The following is a 13,026-nucleotide window of genomic DNA, read 5'->3' as shown; positions in this document are numbered from 1 at the left end:
GGCTCAGGATTCCAGGATGGAAATTTAGGCCTATTTCTGAAATAAATAAATAAACAAACAAACAAATAAATAAATAAAGAACTCATGGACTTATAAGTCTAATTTAGGAGATGTTTCCATCAGCTCCACATAAGGATTGGAGAATTGATACAGTTAAATTTCATCACCTGTTTCAAAGAAAGAGGGAGAGAGAAAGAAAATGGGAGAGAGTAATTGGATCTACATGTGTTTTTAATTTTTTTAACTGCTGGATACAACAAACATGCAACACCAAATTTCCTGATTAGCTATCATTCTATTCTGTTCAAACACAGAAAGTGATTAAGATTGTTATCCAAACAGGACGTGTTCAGATCAGCTTAATCGCCCCATCCCACATTGCCACACCCTACATGTATGTGGATACATAATTCCCTGTCCAAAGCTCTGCTATATGCCACACAACCCTATAATCAGATGATATCTGGGCTGCCCAAGAAAGTGCCCAATTCTGTGGCAGATAGGCTCAGAAGCTATGTGTACTGGAGCTGAAAACGGTGCTTGTTCTCACTGTTGATATATGTTTAATTCTCTGGAAGGTAAGGCCTTATTTTGAAGTACATTCCCACCCTTAGAGCAGGAAAATGCTTGAGAGCCCTGGTGAACTTTGACCAGAGATACACAAACAGCTATTTGCTAAAGGTGCACCGGCAGCACATTTCTCTCATGTAAAAACCCACACAAGTCTCACCAGAGCCATGAGGCATCCTGAAGATAAACGGAACGAATCTTGGACATAGAATTTTCTGCTAAGGCTCTACTCCTTCACATGCTCACACCTTCACACACACACAGAGTAAACTGTGTGTTTGTGTTCCACAGTCCCATCTTAGATATTGTGTAAGCATGTGTTACTGATTTCAGTAAACTTTCTGAAGGTTGAATTATAGAGATTTTATTTTGGTGTCTGTTTCTCTCGCTCTCTCTCACATACACAACCACACACACACTCACACACACACATGTAGACAAGAAAGTGTGCGGAGAGAGAGAAGGGGACAAATACAGAGATAAGATATTCTGTGTGTGTGTGTGTGTGTGTGTGTGTGTGTGTGTGTGTGTGTGTGTGTGGTGGACTTGTGTTTTACTCAAGAGCAACCTCAAATGGGGCTAGTCTGATGGTTTTCTGTTTGTTTTCTGTAGCTGATGGTAAATGTTACTCTGTAAATTAAGATTATGATGTTCTGATAAAAGACTGGTGAGCTGTAGTTGATTTTTGCTAAATGTGTGAGAATGAGAGTGTATAACTTCATACACTCTGTAAATTTTCACCAATGTGGAAATAAATGCAAAAAAAACCCCATTACATTTTTTTCAAAGCTCAGAATCTCTTAAGCACACAAACAACATCAAATTGGACATGAGAAAAGAGACATTAGTAGACCCATCTTCTAACATGCTTTTGTTTTGAAATTGAATTGTGTGTTTATGTCTGTATGAAACTATTGCTTTAAATGTATACCATAGAATGCATTTATTTAGTATTTATTCTGTATTGTAAGTTCTCTTATGTCTATGTAGAATGTATGTAACTTTGGTAAGGGCAAAACATATCCACATGCTGTTTTACATATCCATTAGCAACCCTGTGATTTGGTCCTGGAATGAAACAAGATGTTTTGCCTTTTTGTTGAGCTCATGAACAATTCGATTAACTCTGATCTCAATGATTCACATGGAATCAACATGTTACAAACATAAATGAACAACAACAGCAACAGTAAAAACTCACTGTGACCAGGAGAGGTGAACCATGAGATAAGAAGTCAAGTCATGTGTCAGTTCTTAAATAAAACTGATTTTAACAGATTGACTAGATATCTAGATAACTAGATATTTTGTAGTTTCCACTTTAGTGGTGGAGAAGCTGTTAGCTAGAAGGTGCAAGTTAGCTATGGGGTTGTGATTCCAGTAAAGCTGGAACTGCCTCTTCAGGGTCAAATGCTCAGCAAAGCCTTTGTGATATTGATTAAGATTTGAGATACTATCCGGATGGAAAGGTGAAGATAAAACTACCAACTTAAAAGTTGTTCAGGATCCTATTAAATATGAAAATCAATAAACATTGCCCATAGACAGTTTGGTTCATTGGGAAGTGTAGGAAAAGTGGCCACATCCACTTCACAGCCTGGAGTGGTAGGTACATTTCTTGGGCTGGTGTATGTACATTTCGAGTCCATAAATATTATCTAATGACTCAAGACTTACAAAATAGTTTAGGATTCTGGAATTAGCCTGTTCTATCACCCTGTTTGGTTCATGTGGGATTTGCATTTAAAGAAGACAACACTGATTTGTCAGTTCCATATACCACTGAAAGTCAGTGAAAAACTTATTCGTTGAATAAGCCTTTTCATTGAAATGACTAAAACACCTAAAGAAAAACAATCTCTCTCTCTTTCTCTCACTGCCACTCCCCTGTTTTACTAGTGTGTGTAACTATGTGTTGTATTTAGTTGATTTTGTGATGACAGAAACACTAACTTCTTTGGCAGTGTCCTGTGTTTGACCGTAGACACAGGCTACTCCCGGATTAGTTAAAGGTTTAGTTAAAAGGTTAGTTAAAGGTTTAGTTAAAGGTCATTCTGTTATTTTAGTCCTGAAACAAAGTGTGAGAGCACCCACTACACTGTACTGCACACCCAGGAAAGCTGTGACATCAACTAACCAATAACTGCACACATCTATAAACACTGAATATTCTCATATGGTAAAAAAAAAAAAAAAAAAAAAAAAAAAAAAAATAATAATAATTTTAAAAATAGTTAAGCGACAGGTGAGAGCTATTAGTTGTATTTGGTTTAAAATGTGCCAGTGTGACACACAATTCTATTTAAAATGTAAGATGAGTGTTAGGAAGATCACACTACACTACCAATCCTGTCCTCGGCAGCAATAAATTCAACACATGCAACAGCAGTTTATCCCACTCAAATCAAAGTAATACATACATGATAAATTATGCTTTAAAATAATATGCCACTAAATTCTGATGGAAAGTGTGTGCAGATGAGCTGGTCTACAGCTGAGGGACTAGTGGAAGGACATATAATGCTGTAAGTGATGATTAGTATGGGGAGAAATCCTGTTGTGTGAGACACTGCATGTTCAATGTGTGTGTGCACACTTAAGCATCAGCTTGTGCATTTAACTGCCACACTGCTTTAGACACTGTTTAAAGCTGGAGAACACGTCCCCCTAAAGCTGTGCCCAAGCAGCCCCTAGTTACTTAAATGACTTAAGAAAGACTCCAGCCTGACTCAGCCTATTCTATTAATTAGTATATTTCAATTCACAGTCCCCCCTCCCACCGTGAACCAGAATGCGCTATATGTGCTGTATGAAGTTGTGTAGCATAGACTCATGCTGAATGTAGTCATGTAATAAAAGCAGACTGATGTGCTGTGTGAAGGTGACTAACAGAAGGTAATGTGGGGGAGGAGGCAATTCTCAGTCACTAGAGCTCTCTCTAGTGGATGTGTGGCTCCACTCTTCTCTAAGCACTATCTGCCAATTTCATATGTATGATGAGGAGCAGGTTACTAAAGAACAGACGATGTCTCTGAGCAAAGTTTGATAATCAATACATTGATTAGTGTTATTAACTGATTCTGCTACTACAGCAGGTGCAGCTGGAAAGCAAATAATTTCTATTATGTATAGCTGTAGACATTACAGTGCCTATAATCATATGAGAGGTCCACATAACCTTTAGGTTGATGCTAACATCATTGACTTTGTTGTAACTACTTTATTGTAGAAAAGCATTAGGAGTCTCAAGGCTGCCTGTCACTTCACCTCTAGGTTGATAAAGACATCAGGACTAATTTATAAACCATAATGTGAATTTTGGTGTGAAAGCATGTGTGCACACCACATAGTATAATTACATCTAGGTAGTGGTTGCTTGAAAGTGAATCTACACAGTCTGGGCCTCCTGAATTTATGCAGCATTCTCTGTTTGGATCACAGTATTTCTCTTTTTTTGCAGTGGGATTACAAATGGTTTGCACAACAAACATTTGTGTTTGTTGTGCAAACCATTTGCAATTTGCATGTAGATTAAAGTTATTACACTTAATAATTGCAGCCAAAAATCTGTAGGTTAATCTGTTTGATTTATGAGTGTGTGTGTGTGTGTGTGTGTGTGTGTGTGTGTGTGTGTGTGTGAGAGAGAGAGAGAGAGTTTGTGTCCCAAAGCAGTCATCATGTCATAGAGGTCTGTGTGTGATTTTTTAAAATCCTGCTTCAACTCACAATGTAGATGTTAGTCAGAACTAAGAATTACTTTTTAGCGTAGTCAGCCTAAAAGTTCCCCCATAAAGGGATATAGATCAGTGCAGTGATTGATGCACTTCAGCATCACTCTGACTGTCTAATAATCCTGTGATAATCTGTATACACACTCTCTTCTTAGCTTCTGTAAGACAATGAGAAGCAGGCATTTAGGTTGTGCTTTAAGATAACTCTTAAAGGCTGTGTGAAAATACACACTTTCAAAATGTTTAGTCTTTTTAAGTCACAACCTTGAAAATGTACACAGGAAGACTGAGCTGGGCCAGAGGGCCCTTGGAGCACACCAATAGCTCACCTGGAATCACACTCTCTGTCATAACTAGGAGTAAAAAAAAGAGCATTTTGGATGAACTAAAATGTACCAAGTCCTTTAAACATGTCAGAGTGCCATTAGTAGCAAGCATAGTCATACAGACTTTTTTTTTAGTTTGGTGTGTTTACATGAAATCAAAATGATTGCAAAGTCTCTTGCTTTCAGCTCAAGGAAGGAATGTTGATATTGTGGATGACCCCACAAGGAAGTGACTCTGCTGTTCATTCACTTGAAATACGGTGTTTAGTCATGTTGACATGCTAGAAACATTCTTTACATTCTTTAGTCATTTTTCTGTGCCTCTTCATGTAGTCATTTAGTCACGCATTCAACTATTTAAATTCAACCATGTTCAAACAGGCATTTATTGTACCACATTTATATGGTTTAAATGCAATTTTGTGATGAGAAATTTGCATAGTTTTACTTGCTTGACATTTTCATATCTGATCATCAGTACACTTTTCAGTCATAGTTGTAATTTTCTGCAGTTGTAGAATGTGTATTACATGTTGCCAGGAATCAGCATTTTCAGACAATGTTGCTCTCATCTTCAAGGACAACTGGTTATACTGAGCAGATAAGAATTCTTTTGGGGGGCAGTGCCTAAGAACTAGGTCACATAGCTTTTGTTATACACTCAGATCATTTTGAAGCTCTTATATACTGCATACTGCCTACATGGTCTTCCCTCATATGTGATGATTAAGTGATCTTCATTGCAGAAGAATCTTAAGGAAGAGTTAAAACAAGTCTTCCCTCTACATCACTGACTGAGCGGGGACAATTAATTAAAGTTAGCTAGGCAATGAAACAGACTTACATGAAACAGACTACATTTAGTCCTGTTGCATGCTAATTGTACAATTCATGAGCAAGCAAAATTGGGCAAGAAGGCACACTCCCATGCACTGTTCAGAAAATCTAATGAACTAACAAACTTACCTCTTAAACTTATCCTTTCTTTTGGGTATATATTAAGCTGTGTATCTTAAATATGAAGCACAAATATCAGTAACTTAACATCAGCAAGTTTTCCATCACATACCAAAATGCAACTTGAAATACTGTAAATATTCCAAATAAAACTCAGTAAATAGTAAAACATTTCCTATACCTATTGAAGAGTAAAACTGTATCGCTCTGTTAGCACTCTGACACACACGCAATGCTTGCTGCCTATTCAAATACCTTGGAAGAATGTATATTATATTTTTTATTTACCTGTAATTTGTTTTATCTGAGCCAAACAGGACACAAAAATAGTTTTGTTTAGGTTTCTTCTGAATGCTACCTCTAATAGAAGGACAGCAGTCGATAGGAGGAAAGTATTTTATTCAATTAACTTGAAAATAAAAGTTAAATGGAATGGAATAGACCAAGCGATACAAATATACATAAAATAAAACAAACAATCAGAAGGAAATATGGTAGTAGTTCTAGAAAGACAATCAGAACACATATGCAATGACTTATAAAAGTTAAAAATAACGCAGTGCACATATTCAATGTTACAAGAGTGCAGCAGTTAAACTTACATCCCTATACCCGATGGAACTTAGCAGTTAATGGGTAGATATTCTTCACTTACTATCTAAAATGTACAGTAATTGGGAAACATGAGACCCATGTACAAAAAAGTAAAATTAAAAAAAAAATGTTAAACACAGTTTTAGGTTTGTTGCATGTCTGCAGGAAATACCTACAGGATACCCACAAGAATGGCCAGTGTTTGAACATACTCTGCTAATTACTGTAGAATCCATGAGAATGAGGCACAGCCTAGGTACACCCAATCCTTGGGCATCTACTCAAATAAAATACCATCCAGTTCCAAAATACATAAATGAAAGCATACAGGTACCAATAGCTAATTATTAAATGTTATTTCCCATGATTAAGTATTTTTAAAGCAGACAATTACTGAATTAGTATCCATTGCACTCTAACACCAACTGGACACACATTTTCCACAAAAGCAAATATAAGGCACATGAGTGAACTCACACCAATATCAGCTTATTAGCAACAATGTCAAACTAAAAGTTTATATGGTTAAAAACAAATTAATTAAATGAAAATACATTTTACCACTTGACTGCATGTATGTAGTTGTGCTTTCTATAACTTTATATATGTATAATTCTATATTTTGTTTGTTTGTTTGTAAGCTTCTTGTCATATACCCATGTTTGTGATGTTTACAATTCTATGTTCCTGGATTGGGTGGTACCAGTTGTCCATGGTACATAAATCTGTGTAAAGTCGTTACTAAGTCCTTGGTTAACACTAGTTACTTTTATTAAAGGATACTTTATATTTTTACTTTCAGTTGCACCACCAATACGTTAGTCTTGTCTTAAGTAGTAGCAACTAACCCACTACGACTGGACGGATGGATGGATGGATAGATGTATGTATGTATGTATGTATGTATGTATGTATGTATGTATGTATGTATCTATCTATCTATCTATCTATCTATCTATCTATCTAAATAAAGCCTGAGAATGGTAAACAGTATCCATAATTTATGCGTAAGGTCACATTTAAACTGTATCACTGTTCTGAATTTGCATTTAGTTTACAGTGATCAATGATTAGGAGAGAAATAATGAATTAGTAAAGTAGTCTGGGAAGTTCTGAACAGACTAATTTACTAGAGATTTTTGGACTTTCTGTGACTCAATTGTTTTTTTTACTGTATAAGGATAAAATCATTTCAAAAGCTGTCAGAGCTCACGTGAGTAGTCAACACACATTGTGTTTATATGTGACCAATATGACCAAATATGACCAATATTTTAGTTTGCTTGGGCCAACAAATACTTTCTGATAGAACAATGTATTTGTTAAAGTAGTGATAAAATAATTTTAGTTTCATAAATTTCACAGATTTTTCTTTTACGGACCTGAGTTTGCTTATATACACTGATCATTTGATTGTCATACCTTCACGTACTACATACGCTGATTTTTCTGTGTCATACCTTCAGGAACGCAGTCTTGACAGCCTCTATCTATTGCCAGATACAACTTCAAATATTCTGCATAGCTTAACATTTCTGGACTGTTTTTTTTTTTTGTTTTTTTTTTTAATATAATTTATCATATTTCTTCTTTTCCCAGCAGTGATCTTGGCTTTTTCTTCATCTCAGAAGTTTTGTTTTGATTTCATCTTTCACTGTATCAGAACCTGAAATAAAGTTTATTAGAACTTTTCCATTCAGTCCCTTTCTGCTTTTATTTCCAGTCGACAGAGCCAAGTTATGGCAGCACAGATAAAAGGAAAGAGCCAGAAGGAAACGCAGGCATGAGGGCACCCTGGAACATCAGCGCTTTGCCATTCTTAGTCAACAAACTTGAATGACAAAAGAGAGGTGGAGTGACAGCATCATAACATCACAGTTAACCATAACTCTCAATGTCCATGGTCCCCCAGAGAGAGAGATGGTATTTACAAACCTTCAAAATTATTTATTGCTTGATTTGATTGATTAATTTGACAGCTGTCAATCATCCCCAACCCCCACCCCATCCCCCACAACCCTGACCCCTCCCCTCCCCCACATATTATTATTATTATTATCATTATTATTATTATTATTATTATTATTATTATTATATGATTTATGATGTGACAATATTATATGAAAATAAAACACAATGAGGGATCCTCAAAATAGTTTTATTGACTTTAAAAAAAAATTCTTTAATTGAGAAATACTCAAGTGAATAAATTAAATAAAAGTTACTAGTCTTAAATTAACACGTATCACCCAGTCTTTAATGTCCGCTCTGCTCTGATGTCAGTCATGTACTGATACTCAAACGTGTATGGGTCTCGGTTGTGTGTCTCTCTCTCTCTCTCACTCATCCAATCATTCACCCATCCCACTCCCTCCCATTGGCGGCTTCTCTAAGAAGTCACACCTCCTCACAAGTCCTCCCCCCTACCATGCAGGAAAAACTTTCTGACAAAAATTGATATATTGCCCCTCACCCCTCCCACTCCCCCTCCCCCTCCCACTGGTTGATTCTCTAAGAAGTCACACCTCCTCCCCCCTACCATGCCGGAAAACTTTCCAACACACTGTTGGGATTTGAAATATGCCTAGAAATATGCCTTATCTTTCTTTTCATTTTTCTGAAAACAATGTCTTGCACTGAAACGGTGTTTAAGATGATTGGAATGATTGGAAATACTGTTCAATACAGTTCAGAACTAAAAGAATAGAGTTGCAAATGCTTGCAAGTGCACATTGCAAACAGCTGATTTAACTTGGTGGGGCTTAGCGTCGTAATTAATTTCAGGTCTAGATAAAACATACATTTTAACAATCATTACGTATTATATACAAGCTATCGTATCTGTTCTTTTTGCGAGCTAGCTGGGAAAGGATGTTGTCTTTATTCTGATGATTTTTGATCAATATGTAATAAGGCCATTGTGTTTTACAATATGTGAAACATTTTGATCGACTGAAACTCTTTTGATTGACCGCTATTCTTATTCTAATGGCTAGCTATATAGAAAAACTTTAACTTCGAAGTAGGTAATTCTATTTACTTAAATAAAGCATTAAATGATGTAACATCTATTTGTTCTGGTAAAGAGGATACCATCATGACGATCTTTTATGCTCACGGTCTATAATTCTGTTCTATGTATTTCCGTAGGTTCAGACGATCACGAGTTCCTTGAATCTGTGGAGAGAATTGCCGACCAAGGTAATTTCTAATTTGTGAACTTTTATACATTTTAATTTTATGGATTTTATTTATCATTTTAATTTTTTTTATTTTTTATCAGCAGATATAAGGACACAAAATGAAACAGTTTATATACTGAATAAGTTGATACAAGGTATTACATTCTAGAGGGAGTCTAACATATGTTAAAATGCCATATTTTGTCTAATAGTTTATGCAGTGTATTACTTGTCACACAGAGGCAGATGGGGTGAATCCTTCTACTGTCATCCATTATTCATCAAACCCTGAGCTCACAATTTTTTCAGGGGACCTCATACAACAGGCGACGTGTTTAGAAATGTATGCAGAGGCCACTGTGGCTTATAACATACGTCTAAATAACTCTAGGCCTGTTCAAGCTGTTCAACCACTAACCTGTAGGCCACCATCACCACGTAAGTATAATTTTAAAAGCATGATTATTAATCATATTTATACTAGAATAATTGAATCAATTTTTTTTTTCCTAAGATGGCTCTAATGACGGGGATCAGGAGTTGAGTCTGTTTGACTGGGAGGATCATTTAAGAGTGCCTCCTCCATCATAATTACTGGATGTAATTATTGGATGTTTACAATGTGCACTTGGAAGTATTTGCAACTCTGTTCTTTTACTTATGAACTGTACTGAAGAGCATTTCCAATCATTGCAATCAGCTTAAACAGTTTCAGTGCAAGAGTTTGTTTTCAGTAAGAAAATAACATTTCTAGGCATATTTCAAATGAAAACGATATGCTCATGGATGTTTGAAATGTGCACTTGCAAGCATTTGCAACTCTGTTCTGAACTGTAAGGAACAGGATTTCCAATCATTTCAATCTCCGTAAACACTGGTTCAGTGCAAGAAAACAGATAACAAGCTGTTGGAAGCTATTTGCAACTATGTTCTTTTGGTTCTGAACTGTATTAAACAACATTTCCAATCATTATAATCATCTTAAACACTGTTTCATTGCAAGAAAACAGACAACAAGCTGTTGGAAACTATTTGCAACTCTGTTCTTTAGTTCTGAACTGTATTAAACAAGATTTCCAATCATCTTAAACACTGTTTCATTGCAAGAAAACAGATAACAAGCTGTTGGAAGCTATTTGCAACTATGTTCTTTTAGTTCTGAACTGTATTAACCAACATTTCCAATCATTGCAATCACCTTAAACACTGCTTCGGTGCAAGAAAACAAATAACAAGCTGTTGGAAACTATTTGCAACTCCTTTCTTTTAGTTCTGAACTGTATTAACCAACATTTCCAATCATCTTAAACAATGTTTCATTGCAAGAAAACAGATAAGAAGCTGTTGGGGGCTATATGCATCTATATTATTTTAGTTCTGAACTGTATTAAACAAGATTTCCAATCATTCTAATCATCTTAAACACTGTTTCTTTGCAAGAAAACAGATAACAAGCTGTTAGAAGCTATTTTCAACTCTATTCTTTTAGTTCTGCACTGTATTACACAACAATTCCAATAATTTTAAACACTGTTTCGGTTCAAGAAAGCAGATAACAAGCTGTTGGAAACTATTTGCAACTCTGTTCTTTTAGTTCTGAACTGTAAGGAACAGCATTTCCAATCATTTCAATCTCCTTAAACACTTGTTCAGTGCAACAAAACAGATATCAAGCTGTTGGAAACTATTTGCAAATCTGTTCTTTTAGTTCTGAACTGTATTAACGAACATTTCCAATCATCCTAAACAATGTTTCATTGCAAGAAAACAGATAAGAAGCTGTTGGGGGCTATTTGCATCTATATTATTTTAGTTCTGAACTGTATTAAACAAGATTTCCAATCATTATAATCAACTTAAATACTGTTTCTTTGCAAGAAAACAGATAACAAGCTGTTGGAAACTATTTGCAACTCTGTTCTTTTAGTTCTGAACTGTAAGGAACAACATTTCCAATCATCTTAAACACTGTTTCTTTGCAAGAAATCAAATAACAAGCTGTTGGAAACTATTTGCAACTTTGTTCTTTTAGTTCTGATCTGTAAGGAACAGCATTTACAATCATTTCAATCTCCTTAAACACTTGTTCAGTGCAAGAAAACAGATAACAAGCTGTTGGAAACTATTTGCAACTCTGTTCTTTTAGTTCTGAACTGTAAGGAACAACATTTCCAATCATCTTAAACACTGTTTCTTTGCAAGAAATCAAATAACAAGCTGTTGGAAACTATTTGCAACTTTGTTCTTTTAGTTCTGATCTGTAAGGAACAGCATTTACAATCATTTCAATCTCCTTAAACACTGGTTCAGTGCAAGAAAACAGATAACAAGCTGTTGGAAACTATTTGCAACTCTGTTCTTTTAGTTCTGAACTGTAAGGAACAACATTTCCAATAATCTTAAACACTGTTTCTTTGCAAGAGAACAGATAACAAGCTGTTGGAAACTATTTGCAACTCTGTTCTTTTAGTTCTGAACTGTAAGGAACAACATTTCCAATAATCTTAAACACTGTTTCTTTGCAAGAGAACAGATAACAAGCTGTTGGAAACTATTTGCAACTCTGTTCTTTTAGTTCTGAACTGTAAGGAACAGCATTTCCAATCATTTCAATCTCCCTAAACACTAGTTCAGTGCAAGAAAACAGATAACAAGCTGTTGGAAGCTATTTGCAACTATGTTCTTTTAGTTGTGAACTGAATTAACCAACATTTCCAATCATTGCAATCACTTTAAACACTGCTTCGGTGCAAGAAATAAATAACAAGCTCTTGGAAACTATTTGCAACTCTGTTCTTTTAGATCTGAACTGTATTAAACAACACTTCCAATCACCTTAAACACTGCTTTGGTGCAAGAAAACAAATAACAAGCTGTTGGAAACTATTTTCAAATCTGTTCTTTTAGTTCTGAACTGTATTAAACAACATTTCCAATCATCTTAATCACTGTTTCTTTGCAAGAAATCAAATAACAAGCTGTTGGAAACTATTTGCAACTTTGTTCTTTTAGTTCTGATCTGTAAGGAACAGCATTTACAATCATTTCAATCTCCTAAAACACTGCTTCAGTGTAAGAAAACAGATAAGAAGCTGTTGGGGACTATTTGCATCTATGTTCTTTTATTTCTGAACTGTATTAAACAACATTTCCAATCATTTTAATCACCTTAAACACTGGTTCAGTGCAAGAAAACAGATAACAAGCTGTTGGAAGCTATTTGCAACTATGTTCTTTTAGTTCTGAACTGTATTAAACAACATTTCTAATCATCTTAAACACTGTTTCTATGCAAGAAAAGAGATAACAAGTTGTTGGAAACTATTTGCAACTCTGTTCTTTAAGATCTGAACTGTGTTAAACAACATTTCCAATTATTACAATCACCTTAAACACTGGTTCAGTGCAAGAAAACAGATAACAAGCTGTTGGAAGCTATTTGCAACTATGTTCTTTTAGTTCTGAACTGTATTAAACAATATTTCTAATCATCTTAAACACTGTTTCTTTGCAAGAAATCAAATAACAAGCTGTTATAAACTATTTGCATCTCCGATCTTTTAGATCTGTACTGTACTGTATTAAACAAGATTTCCAATCACATTAAACAATGTTTCATTGCAAGAAAACAGATAACAAGCTGTTAGAAGCTATTTGCAAGTATGT

The 13,026-nt window shown here is 35.2% G+C and overlaps 1 long non-coding RNA gene across 1 annotated transcript; it reads left to right on the top strand.

Moving 5' to 3' along the window:
• The first annotated feature begins 7,960 nt into the window (after positions 1-7,960).
• On the top strand, positions 7,961-9,762 carry LOC145657596 (uncharacterized). Its single transcript, XR_014123486.1, has 3 exons — positions 7,961-8,028; positions 9,329-9,379; positions 9,601-9,762. It is a non-coding gene; the product is annotated as an uncharacterized LOC145657596 (long non-coding RNA).
• Positions 9,763-13,026: the final 3,264 nt, after the last annotated feature.

Source organism: Electrophorus electricus, chromosome 4, assembly GCF_041902795.1.
Source record: "Electrophorus electricus isolate QZ-2024a chromosome 4, ASM4190279v1, whole genome shotgun sequence".
Classification (NCBI taxonomy): Eukaryota; Metazoa; Chordata; class Actinopteri; order Gymnotiformes; family Gymnotidae; genus Electrophorus; species Electrophorus electricus.
This window is presented reverse-complemented; position numbering and strand designations above follow the sequence as displayed.